This window comes from Somniosus microcephalus, chromosome 12 (assembly GCF_052327205.1).
Source record: "Somniosus microcephalus isolate GS21.2 chromosome 12, FLI_Smic_1.0, whole genome shotgun sequence".
NCBI lineage: Eukaryota > Metazoa > Chordata > Chondrichthyes > Squaliformes > Somniosidae > Somniosus > Somniosus microcephalus.
Genome location: NC_140998.1, coordinates 38968128 through 38981669, shown reverse-complemented (window position 1 = coordinate 38981669; position 13542 = coordinate 38968128). Strand labels below are relative to the sequence as shown.

At 45.1% G+C, this 13542-nt stretch overlaps 1 pseudogene; it reads right to left on the bottom strand.

Annotated features, from left to right (window-relative positions):
* Positions 1 to 227: 227 nt before the first annotated feature.
* On the bottom strand, positions 228 to 1553 carry LOC147109126 (protein NYNRIN-like; annotated as a pseudogene).
* Positions 1554 to 13542: the final 11989 nt, after the last annotated feature.

Sequence of the window (13542 nt, the reverse complement as noted above, 5' to 3'; positions counted from 1 at the left end):
TCATCTGATCGGTGTGATCTACCACTTGTTCCAGCCACTTGGAACTACATGGTTCCATTGTCAAGGGGCTCATCCCCGTTAGTGTTAGCTGGACTGGTGTTCTCTTGAGTCTCCCCGTCATGGCCTGATATGGGGAGACTCCTGTTGTTTATGAGGTGTGGACCTCATTGCCATTAAGCACATTGGCAGCATGTTAGCCCATTGAGTGGGGTGGTCCACACACAATTTTATTTAACATTAACTTGAGGGTCCTGTTCCCCCTTTCGACCCCTCCGGACGACTGGGGGTGGTGGGCAATATGTAGTTTGTGTTTTATCACCAACATTTCCTGCAGGTGGGTAAAAATCTTACCGGTAAATTACGAACCTTGATCACTGTCCACTTGTACCGGTACTCCCCACCTACAAAACACATGATTTAATAGTGTTTTGGCTGCTGTGTTTGCAGTGTTGGAGCGGCAGGGGAATGCTTCGATCCATTTAGTGAATTGATCCACCACCACTGGGGCATGCTGAAAATTGCCTTGCGCCTGTGGAAGTGGCCCAATGAAGTCTATCTGGAGGTGAGTCCATGGCCTTTGAGGTGGGGGTGCACTTTGAAGCAAGGCTCGGTTAGTGCATGCGGGAGGATTGTGCTGCAGGCATGGTAGGCATCGTGCCACATAAAGGTTGATTGTTTCCCTCATGGAAGACCACCAAGCTGTGGATGCTACCTTATAGAAGGTTACCAGGGCCGAATAGTGCCCTGCCGTGGGGTGTGAGTGAAAGAGGGAGAGCAGTTCTTGACCCACCTCTGGTGGAACACACACCACCAGGCAGGCGTGTGGCTTTCTTTTAAACATCAGAAACTGCTCCGCTGAGTCAGGGGCAGTGGCTAGTATGGTATTGGGGGCCCAGGCTGTCGGTTGGGGAAGGGGTCTGTCAGGGACAGTGTCTAGTGTGGTATTGGGGGCCCAGGCTGTCGGTTGGGGAAGGGATCTGTCAGGGACAGTGTCTAGTGTGGTATTGGGGGCCCAGGCTGTCGGTTGAGGAAGGGGTCTGTCAGGGGCAGTGGCTGGTATGGTATTGGGGGCCCAGGCTGTCGGTTGAGGAATGGGCCTGCCTTCCTCGTGCCAGGCGCTTACAACGGCGTATGGTCAGTATTGCTTCTGCAGGGATTTTAAATCTAGGTGATCTGTTGGGGAGCCCTTGCTAACAGCATTGCAGGGCTCAACAACTATATCCTCTATCTCCCCAACAATCACAGCGTCCTTGGCTGCTCTGGAATTTCCCTCACTATGTGGACCCCCTTTTCTATGGGCTGCTTCCTTTCCTATGAAGCAGGGCTGGGGTCGCTGCTTAAGGTATGACCAGAGCAGGCGTAACCAGGGCCCATCGACCAGGGCCTTACCGTCTATTGTACGGTACTCATTTTTGTGGTATAGGGGCAAGGAAAGCATGGTGTTTATAGCATAGGCATTATCGGACCAAATATTCACGGGTCTATCTGAGGTTTCTTTCACTGTGGTTAGAAGTGCGGTGATTTCTGCATATTGTGAAGACTGTTGGTTGCATCGTCGCTGGATGGTTCTCTCTGGCAATACCACAGCATACCCGGTGTGGGGGGATCCCTCGATATGATACGAGGACCCATCGATGTAGACATCTGGGGCTCCCTGTATGGGCTCTTTCTGCACAAGATGGGTCTCAAAGTTAATCAGGGGTAGCAGACATTTATGCGGTTCCCCCTCATAAACCAGAAATTATGGCAGCATTGTGGTGGGTTTGGAAATGATACCAATGTCTCTTTCCAAAGTCCATTTGCTGAGGCGCTGCGAGGAAACTAGCGAATCTCCAGGTTTCATCAGTAGGTTTAGAGGCATGTGAGCGCTGTGAAGGATGGTCGCTTGTAGCCCAGAAATAAAAGTAAAATGATGTACCGCCCAGAAGATGGCCAGCAGGTGGCGCTCGTACGCGGTATACGTCTTTTCTGTCCCCTGCAGGATTCGAGACGCACATGCAATGGGCTGCAGTCGATCAGCTCGCGTTTGGCACAGAACTACAGCGAGGCTTTGTTCTGTGGGCCTGACCTCCAAATGGAAGGGCTGCGTGGAATCTGGAGGAATCAGACATGCGGCCTGTATCACTGCAGTTTTTAATTTGACCATGGACTGGGTGAGCGTCAGTCCATGCCGGGCGTATGTCATCACCATGCAGTTTTATCAAATCATACAGAGGCTTTGCGCATTCTGCAAAACCTGGGATAAAGTTCCTTTGGTACCCCACCAAACCCAAGAATGATTGTAGGGCTGTTTTGGAAGTGGGTAATGGTAGTCGCTGTATTATCTCCACCTTGTGAGAGTCGGGGGATGAACCCTCTGGAGAAATGGACACTCCCAGAAAGGTGACCCGTTCTTTTACCAACTGAGCCGTACGGAGATTCACCTTTAGTCCCGCCTGAGTCAACAATGTCAAGAGTTTGTGCAAAAGGGACAGATGCTCCTCCATGTTATCGGTTGCCAGCAGTAGATCATCTACGTACTGTAGCAAGCATGTAGGATGGGAAAAGTCTTTTAAAACTGCAGCCATTCTTTTGTGGAAGATCGTGGGGGCATTGTGTAACCCCTGAGGCAGGCATGTCCAGGTGTAGCTCTGGTCCTCAAATGTGAACGTGAATTTGAACTGGTCCTGCATTTAAATTTGAGAGGCTCTGTTGCTGTAGCAATGAAGCTGCCTGCTCAGCTCCTCTAGTTCCCTGATACTGTGGCCTAATCGGTCGATTTCTTGTCTCAAATGTTGGATTTCTCCCTCCTTTAACTGCCTAACAAGCTGGATGCCTTCTTCTTTCTGTTCTTTCATACTTTGAATCTCCTTTTCTTTTAGTTGAATCTCTTTGACTTTTAATTCTTTTCAATTTTGTATCTCTCCCTTTAAATCTTGAATCTCTTTTGCATCCTGCCTCATTAATTCCTCATCTCTCCCAGCACAATAATGTGCCCCAAATGCCAAGCGACCATTTGCCTGTTTGGGCCTTTGCTTTCCCTCATCTATCCTGGATAAATGCCACGAGCTCCCCAAAGGACAAATGTTGACCCTTACAGATGCATTGTGCCCATAACTCTTGTAAGTCCCTTATGGACACCTTTTCGTATATTTTTCATGGTAGGCTACAGCTATGTCTTTTGCTGGCTTTTTGTATGCCCCTGATCCCTTCATCCTGTGTCTTTTGAATTTACTTTAAAACTTCACACCACAGGTTAGAAATGCAACGCCCAAAATTTCCAACTGTTTAAAAGAATGATCGAAAGCTGTCTCGCCAGATCCCGGACGAGCCCCCAATTTTGTAAGCTTTTTATTTCGACTGGCATTAAATTGACAGCAAGACCAATTCTTTTGAAACAATCTGGAATAAGTTTATTAAATACACACTCATGCACATCAAAACAATAGCCTACTGGTATTTATGGACTCTACTCGATTACAACACGTAAGGTAATGGGTTAGATTTACACAAACTGGTACTTCCCTGAGTCAAGCAATGCATGCGGCCTTTTTCCTTGCTTCTTGGTCTGGTCTGTAGAGGGAGGACTTCTTGTTCTTCCGTGTGGTCATCCAGAGAGAGAGAGAGAGAGAGCCTTTGGGTTCCTTGTTTTATATCTTTTTAAGTCCATTGTCTCTACTCTAAATTGCTAAGACCCCATGATTGGGTCTTAGATTCATGGCAGTTCTTGATTGGCTTTCCTTTGAACATGTGTCTGTCTGCAGTGGCTGGTGCCATTTCTTGCTTAAGTTAATTGTTTATTGACACCTTTTAGTGGCTCTTGAGTTTCGATGGTGAGTTTCGATGGTGTCTCTGTGGGGGGTTATCCTGTTATGCAGGTTTCCTTTGTAAAGTTTCGTGTCATTGCCTTACCCAGGGGAGATCCATACACATCAAATGTATCATTATTACATACATCTTATATTAATAGTCTCGAGTCCATCACACATACAAAACATATATTTTTATTCTTACACTAGGTAGGACTCCAGCCAGTGGAGAGTTTTCCCCCTGATTCCCACTGACTTCAATTTTACTAGAGCTCCCTGATGCCACACTCAGTCAAATGTTGCCTTGTTGTCAAGGGCAGTCACTCTCATCTGACCTCATATACCTATCAGGAAACACTACTTATCAGGAAAGGCTAAACAGACTGGGGCTCTTTTTTCTAGAACAAAAGGCTGAGGGCTGACCGTATAGAGGTCTTTAAGATTGTGAAAGTGTTTGATAGGGTAGATATGGAGAAACTGTTTCCACTTCTGGGGGAGTTGTCTATGCTCTGAATGTATAAATCAAACTGCTTCCCCACACGATTTTCATCTCACTTTTTTGTTTTTAAAGGTGTAAACAGGGAGGTAGCAAGATGAAAATCTCCCCCACTTGTGATGGAATAAGCCATATTTCAAGAGATACACCATAATATGAACAGAATTCTGATATTTATTAATACATGATATACTGGGTTTAAAAATCTAAAGCCTCGGAGACACAGGCTGCAAACAGAAAACAGGCTTCTGAGATGGGATGGTTTGATAACAAAGTTGTAAACACCACAACCTTTGAACTGGGAATTGATTGTTAATGCTAATACAATGGCCCTATTGAAATAGCAATTTGGCGCTTCCGAAAGGTCTGCGGTTTGGAACCAACACAATGAAATGACCCAAGTAAAGTGTTAGAAACTGACACTTCAAACAAAAACACAGAATATTAAAAAAACATGTGCCTTTGTAAAAGGAACATCAAATAAGACAGGAAACACAATTAAATATGCAACCAACTAAGATAGCTAGAAAACAAGTAAACACCCTGGTTAAACTGGTTTTAATTTACATATAGTAAATATGATACCTGCAGAACACTTTGAAGATATGACTTCAGTAGATGCACCAAGCAATTACATTGTTTTTGTATTGAACTTGGAACACCACGAAGTCACAACGTCTGTGGTTATACCCAGTTAAGCCAATATTAAGAATTGAATAGAAAATCTTCGATAAGAATGATATCAAAGAGATAAATCTGTTGTAGCCATTTTATGGTGGTTTTTGGAACACCTAAAGGTAGAGACATAATTATGCATGCAGCAGCTAAATTGACAATAAGATCAGTAAGAATTCAACAGAGAGAACAAATAAGACAATTAGTTTACATCAGCAGGAAACTTCAAAGAATAAACCACTAAAAAAAAAGCCATAAAAGATAGAGCTTTTCAGATGAAAAGTCAGAAGTCGCTGAACGGGCAAGCATTTCTCAACTTCACAGGCACACTTTGTAAGTTTTTAACTTTGAGTCTCGGGTAATCAAGGTATTTGATTTTGGTGGATGTTCTGGATTTAGAAATAAGTAAGAAATGTAGAAATGTAACGAAGTTAAGATTTGAGAATAATGATCTCTGATAAGAAATGTAAGCTATTTGTATTTTGAATTGTTAATGTTGCGACTGACAACAGCTGTTAAATGAATGTCGGCTCTTAAATAAATCTATATATTTTTAGAATTGTCTCAAAGAGTACTTCTGTATAAACTAGCAAACCCAATTTCTGTATACTCTTTTGTAAGGAGTTGCAGAATTCTGGGGGGTATTCCAGACCCTCATAATATCCGGAAGGTTACAGCCTAGTTAAATTTATTAAAAGTGCTATCCGGAAGACGGATGACATCTTCAGTCATTCCTTTCCTTTAGGGAGAGATAGCCTGAACCTTTAGACCAATTTAAGCATCTTATAGAATCCAGCTATCTCTAACTTTAGTTGAAGATGAACGTCTGGGGAATACGCCTGATCTGGGGTAGCCCGAAAAGGGCTAGGATTTGTAATTATCACTTCATACTGTGTTTTCCCACATGGGTCAGTCCAGTTCTCGAAACCCTTTGCTAATATATTGTACTGTGTGGCTCACTCTCCTTTGTCTACTACAAAGGGTTTTGAAGAATAAATAACTTGAATCGTGTGAGACAAGCTGACATGTCCTTAAGAAAGCGTACTACTGATGCCTTGTGTAGGTTGGCAGAAACTGGAATAATTTGACAATTAAATTGCAACACTGGCTTAATTTGATTTTCAGAAGTATAGAGACCAATTATTAAACTTTTGTCATTGCACAGTGTTTGTGATGCATCTGAAAATAAGAATTTCTGGAATACAAGAGTTTATTCAACCACCCTGCACTCCCAACATGGAGCTTTGATTGACAGGAATGCAAGTCAGATAATTGGCACTAGAGTTTTATAGCCCCATATCCAACCCACACTCCCAGCTAGTTAGGCTAGATGGCTGGGAGGATAGTATCACTGAATTTGCCCAATTTATCCAGCCCTAAAGACACATAATGGCCCGGATTTTGCAGTCAGTGGCGAAGGAATAGTGCTCATCATTCACTACGCTGACAACTGGCCACGTAATTTTCACAGGCTTTTGAGTACGGATTTGTGTTATTGGGCATCAGACCCAGTGCCGGGGCCTCTACGGGGGATCTGTGAACAGAGCAAGCAACAGCGAGGCTCTTCAACCAGATTGAAGAATGCTCACTGAGACATGCAGAGCTTAAGCCAGGAAGTATAAACTAGATTTAAATCATGTACAGAAAGTGAAATAAAGATTGGGAAAATAGATGGGATTGAGATAGCTAAGAGACAGTCAGCAAAAGTAAAAAAAATATATATTTTTAAATCTCCAACTTTGGTTAAATTCTGAAGGAATGAAACTCCACACTTTTGAAAATTCAATTTTCAGAGGTTGTTTGGCAGTAATTATGACTGATCAGGCCATTAAAAATTCACTTACACCTGAATGCACCAACCCTAACTTCTTCTGCCATGTTAGTGGGTAACTAGTGGGCAGGTACCACAACTTCATGCGTTTACATGGATTTTAATGCAGAATCTATTGGCGAGGTACTGTTACAGCGCAGCCTATGGAAGAGCAGGGTAACTCTAACTGCAACCTCTGGATTTCCACGTTTAACTGTGCATGGTGCTGTACGATTTACACCACAATAATGGTGAGTGCTGTTAGTCTCACCCTAACTCGCAACACAAAATCCGATCCAATAATCCCAACTGTATGACAAACAATTCAACTGAGATCTTCAATTTAAAGAGGCATTTCTGTGCAAGTCTGATGTATTTTCACCATTCGCCCTATTTATTTAACTTTTGATTTTCAAACAGGAGCCACCAGAACCTAGGGGGTTACCAAGGAGGTGTGTGTGTGTGTGTGTGTGTGTGGGGGGGGGTCCATGGTCATCAGATTTATGTGTTCTTCTGTATTTCCTGACTTATTAGGAGGTTATGTCTGTTGCTGGGTTGAAGAATTTTTGCTATCATTGCACTTCTTTCATTTAAGTCACTGGCACTTGTCTTTTAGAAATTAGGACCAGAAGTCCTGGATAATGTATCAATATTTGCAGGTGAATGCTTCCCCCCCTCATCCCCCGCACCACACCAGCCCACACTCAGAAAAGTTCAAAAACTAGAGATTTCAAATTTATTCAAATTTTAAAAATCCAAGCTGTAAACAGGGCACATCTGCAAATCAAAAAAGCAGAAATCAGCAGTACTGTGTATATTATTATATGGAAATAAGAATCAATCATGTGGTACAAGTAATGGTTCAGTTTGGATTACTTCAAAAAACAGCTTTGCAAAGCAAGAGACTGGAGACATAAAAACTGAAATACATTATTTCACGAGAATAGGACAGTTGACAATATAACAAGAATAGAAAATTTTTCTCCTTCCAAGTAAGGAACATGGGAAGATGATCATCAGGCTATGATAGGGAAGGAAAAAGAAGGGAAAGCAAAGTTGCTTTGAAATGGGTACGGTCAGTTGTAGAATAGAATCATATGTAGTAAAATGTCCAAAGGTGCTTCACAGGAGCCTTATCAAACACTGAGCCACATAAGGAGATATTAGGACAGTTAACCAAAAACTTGATCAAAGAGGTAGGTTTTAAGGAGTGTCTTAAAGGAGGAGAGGGGTAGAGGCGGCGAGAGTTCGCGATGGAATTTCAGAGCCTAGGGCCCAGGCAGCTGAAGGCATGGCCGCCAATGGTGAAGTGATTCAAATCGGGGATGAGTAAGAGGCCAGAATTGGAGGCGCACAGAGATCTGAGGATTGTAGGGCCGGAGGAGGTTACAGAGATAGGGAGGGGCGAGGCCATGGAGGGGTTTGAAAACAAGGATGAGAATTTTAAAAATCAAGGTGTTGCTGGACCGGGAGCCAATGTAGGTCAGCGAGCACAGGGGTGATGGGTGAACGGGACTTGGTGCGAGTTAGGATACGGGAAGCAGAGCTTTGGATGAGTTCAAGTTTATAAAGGGTGGAAGATGAGAGGCTGGCCAGGAGAGTGTTGGAATAATCAAGTCTAGGAGATAACAAAGACATGGATATGGGTTGCAGCAGCAGATCAGCTGAGCTGGAGACGGGCGATGTTACGGAGATGGAAGTGGGTGGTCTTGGTGATGGAGCGGATATGTGGTTGGAATCTCATCTAGGCTTAAATAGGACGCCAAGGCTGCAAACGGTCTGGTTCAGCCTCAGACAATGACCAGGGAGAGGGATGGTGTCAATAGCTAGGGAACTGAGCTTATGGCGGGGAATCAAAGACATTCAGTTAGTCCCACTCCCCTGTTCTTTGCCCACAGCGCTGCAAATGTCTCCTTTTCAAGTATATATCCAATTCCCTTTTGAAGTTACTATTGAGTCTACTTTCATCACCTATTGAGGTAGCGCATAACAACTCTGTTAAATTATTGCATAAATTTATTGTATAAATTACCCTTATTAGGTAATCTAATGGATAAAGTACAAAAGATTGCTTGCAGGCATTGTTGGAAGTGAAGTGAAGTACCTACAACCTATAGCTCTACATATTTCCCATAGGGCATTGACTGTTGCACTGACAACTTCTCAATGCTGATAAAAAGTTCCTGTCTTATTGAATAGACCCCGATTAAAATGCAGAAAAAATGACATTCAGATGATCTATCTTTCAAAGCATCTAGACCCATTTGTATGCAGGAAGCAATACTTTAGTGCTGTACCAATGTCAGTTTTGCTCAGAGGCACCACTCTCACCTTTGAATCAGAAGGTGATAGGTTGAAGCCCAATTGCAGGACTTGAGCACATAATTTAGACTAACACTTCAGTGCAGTATTAAGGGAGGTGGCATTTTCCAGATGAGATGTTAAACCAAGGCCCTGTCCACCTCAACAAGGTGTTCAGGTGGATGTGAAAGATCCAGTAGCACTATTTGAAAAGCAGCTGAGTGCTCCCGATAATAACAACAGAAAATGCTGGAAATACTCAGCAGGCCAGGCAGTGTTGTTATTTCAGATTTCCAGCATCCGCAGTATTTTGCTATTGTATTAGAGTTCTCCCGATGGCTTGGTCAACTTTCATCCCTCAACCAATACCACAAAAAAACAGATTAACTGCTCATTTATCTTCGTGCTGTTCTTGGGACCATCCTGTACACAGAATTGGCTGCTGTGTTTGCCTACAAAAACAAGTGACTACGAATCAGAAGTAACCTCATTGGCTGTGAAGCACTTTAAGATCTTTTGATAGTCTCAACAGTATTAGCTCTCTAACGGGTTAAACAATCTCCCCTTTCATTTACAATATACTAAAAATAACTTAACAGTCACAGCAATATACACTAAAAATAACTTGCCAGACAGACAATCAGCTTGAATTCAGTATGGGATACTCATTTTTAACTAACCTAAAGGGATTTTTTTTTAAGATAATACTAACACAATGCAACATACTGGGCTGTAATTTGCAGCCCCTACAGGTGCGGACGAGGTGCGCACGCACCTGTAGGGACCGCGCAAATTCCGGGTTTAGGCATGCAAATTTGTATTCCATTCCACTGCTAATGCAACTCAGTGGCTGAACTTGCGGTCAGAGGCTTCCCGCGGATGGATGCCTCCGACCAGCAAAATATCTACGCACTTATCTGATAGTCCCGGAGGTTCGGACACTTGTGCTTCTGGGCCTCTATGCGTAGGCCTGCGAATGCCCGTGAAATTCTTACGCCTGGTAAAAGCAGGTGTAGGGCCTGCTTTTACCAGCGTAAGAGTTTTAAAAAACATAAAAATAAATGTTTTTCATTTATTTAAACATTAAAACACATGTACAATAAGGTAAGTTTATTTTTAGTCGAGTAAGTTTATTCGAGTGAGGTAAAGGTGCTGGGAGAGCACTTGAAGGATATTCAGGTGGCATACAGAGTCACCAGCACTGGAAGGTTTGATATGGGTAATCATGGTCCTTGCCAGGAGCAGATCCGGAATTTGACCGGTGCTCTATCTAAGGCCAAAGGGATGGTCTGCTTGGTAGCTCCGGGAGTTGCCCGGGTAGATGAGGAAGAGCAGGAGGGAGATAAGGAGGACTGTAAGGCAGAGGAGGACGCTCGACCACCGCCCGAAATGCCGGGACCAGGACCCATGTGCCCTGTCTGGCAGCGGAAATACGGTGTGCCCGTAGACGGTCAAGAGCAAGGAGCACTGCAGAGTGACTTTGTGGTCCCGTATACGACCCCCCAGCTGCAGGCAATGGTCTCTAACATGACCAAACTGACCAGCACAGGGGACACATATGTCCATTTTACGGATGTGGAGCAGGTGGGGGGGATCAATAATTGTAATGAAGCTGAGACAGCCAAATTACTTTTATTTTCCCTGGATAGTAGGTTGTACCAGTCGCTCTCAGCGGGTAGCAAGAGGGGGCAGGGTACGTTAGAGGGGATAAAGGATGACATCCTAGAGGCTATGGGCCTCAATGATGGAAGTCCCTTCTCTCGAGTGGAAAGGATACTGCAGTTAGCTGGGGAGGCACTGCAGGCTTTTGCAGACAGGCTTTGGCCCATCTGCCGGAGTGCCTGTGTGGGGGTGCCTGACCGGCCGCAGCTGCAGGGGGAGCCTAGGGCTCATTGGCTGAGGACCCTGGTGGCGAACAGCCTGCCCAGGATCAAGGCCAAAACAGAGGGGTGGTTCGATTCCAGGGATCCCCAGACCACAGAAGAGAGTGTGATCCAGCAGTTAACTCTCTCTTTAAGAATGGTAGGGGTGAGGATGACAAACCAAAGGGCAGAGTACACGAGTTAAAGCCTAATGGAGGCAACGTTAGAAGAGAGTGGCGCCAGGAAGGGGGTAGCTCAGAGAAGAAGCAAGGTTGTTATAGGTGCGGGAGTAAAGGGCACTGGAGGAAAGACTGCCCAGTCTCTGACAAAAGGAGCGGGAAAGGGGATCCTCCAGCGCCAGTGCAGAAAGCCGCAGCTGTGGCAGGAAGCAGCACTGATCTGTTCATGGTATCAGTGGCTGTTCTCCGCGCAGTCTTTCCGGCAGGGCAGGGTAGGGTGGACGCGGCAGTGGGCAGCGTACTCCCATCCGCCCCGAACAATCCCGACCCTTGACTAGGGGCTTCTCAGCCCGTTTACCTGTGCCCACTAAGTTATGATGTTTGGAAGAGACCGTGCGTGAAAATGGGGGTGGAGGAGGTGCAAGGGACCTATCTGCTGGACACTGGAGCTTCAAGCACCATTGTTTATGTGGATAACCCGACCACATCACCTCTATCGAACGGGGTCCCATATAACTTAGTAGGGTTCACCGGGAATGAACAGGCTGGGTCTTTCTCCATCCCGCTAGCCATCGATCTGGGTACACTCCATACTGTAAGTTGCAGGGTTCTCAAAATTCCCGCACTCCTCAAGTTATGGATCAAGGGACCCTGTTTTGGACAAGTTATTAAAAGCAGGGTACCCAAAATGGCTTCTGTAAACCTCGTGACCATTTTTAAAAGCAAGAACCTGCAGGCAAGCAGGCTCAGGGACGATATTTAAAATGCAGGAATCTGTGAGAACAGGACTCTCGAGAGCCAGCCAGACAAAGTAAACACAGAATACGCATTTATTTGACTTGAGTCAAATCAAAGTAGAATGGGCCTATAACCATGGCCATTAGCTTTCTGCATGTTTAATCGATAACAGCTCACAGTAGCCATCAAGGTAGGATGGGGACAATTAAGTCTTATCCATGACAAAGCAACCAGGACATCGGGGCCATTAGACCCGGAGACAACCACTCCTAAAGTCGTTAAAACAAATGGTTATAATCATTTAAAACAAGCCCGCCAAAAGTTAAACAATGGACTGACCTGATTTGGCGCGCAGATAAGGAGTGGAAGAACAGATATAACTGTAGGCCCATCAGTAGCAATCGCTCTCTTGTCTCTTGACTCTGACCTCTTGTTTGGCCTTGGCCTGCTGCCGCTTGTGCTCATGCCCTGGCCTCTGGTGGGTTCTCTACTCGCTCCCCGCACCGCTCAACAACCAAGGACGCCCATTACACCGGGACCAAACGCGGGAGGAGAATGAGACCCGAGTTCAAAGCCACACACGACACACAGGCCACAAAGGGATGAGACGAGACGAGACGAGACGAAGAGAAAGGTAAAACCGACAAGTGCAGACAAGGGCAGCAAAAGACGCATTGGTAAAAACCAAACGCCTAGTTATAAGCTGGCGTTTGGGGAAGAAATTAGCAGTGTATGTATGGACAGTGAGAATAAGTTGGCATTTGAACACTGCGAATAAGCAGGCGTTAGACACGGGTGTCCACGCCCGCGATGAATATACTGGCGTTCAAAGGATGGGTAGTAAAATCAAGTAAGCAGTGAAAACCGCCAACCGACACCCAACCGCAACGTTACCGCCGACGACCGCCCGAGGGAGAAGAAGAAGAAAACCCATCGCGACGAGACGATGATGGTAGCTGAGGAGAGGGAAGGTGTGTCGCATCAACAACTCCAGCGCCGCGCCCTGAGACCACATGGCAATGGGGTACCCCAAAGGACAGCAAGACCAAACCTCAAAACTCACAACCGTTAAAGCAACGGTTTTGGATTGGTGAGCATGAATTCCTGGCCCCTCATAGCTTAATCTAGTTAGGTATAGGGGGTGGGATAAGGATAAGGGGGATTGTTAATGTAGTTGTTTTCCCTCGATGTGCCGTGTGTTCCCCATTCCTATATAAGTGTAATTGTTTATGCCTGTATTTTATACCAGTAATTCTCATAAGATTGTGTTCTGTTCTGTTTTAATAAAATCTTGGTTTTCTTACACCAATCCACTTGTCTACTCGATTTTCTGTATCGCCACCTGTACCTAAGTCCGGTGTCTAGAACCCAGGGGTGTGGGAGCGATTCGAACCACTCAAGGGACAGTCAGAGGTGAAGCTGACTGGGCGCACACGCCACCCCCTACAATACGGAATGGAAATGTGTCCTGATGTGGTGGGAGCGGGAGGGAATAGGCATTTTGGGGGCAGATTTCATACTGGCCCACAAGATATTGGTGGATTTCCGTAATCACTGTCTTTGGGGGGCGGTATGCACGGGAAAGGAGAAGGAGGTGGTAGTTATACCAGGGAAGCAAGGAAGCAAGGCAAGGGAACTGTGTGTATGATGAAGCCCAAGGGTAGTTATGACCTTGAACTTTTGGTCACTTCTA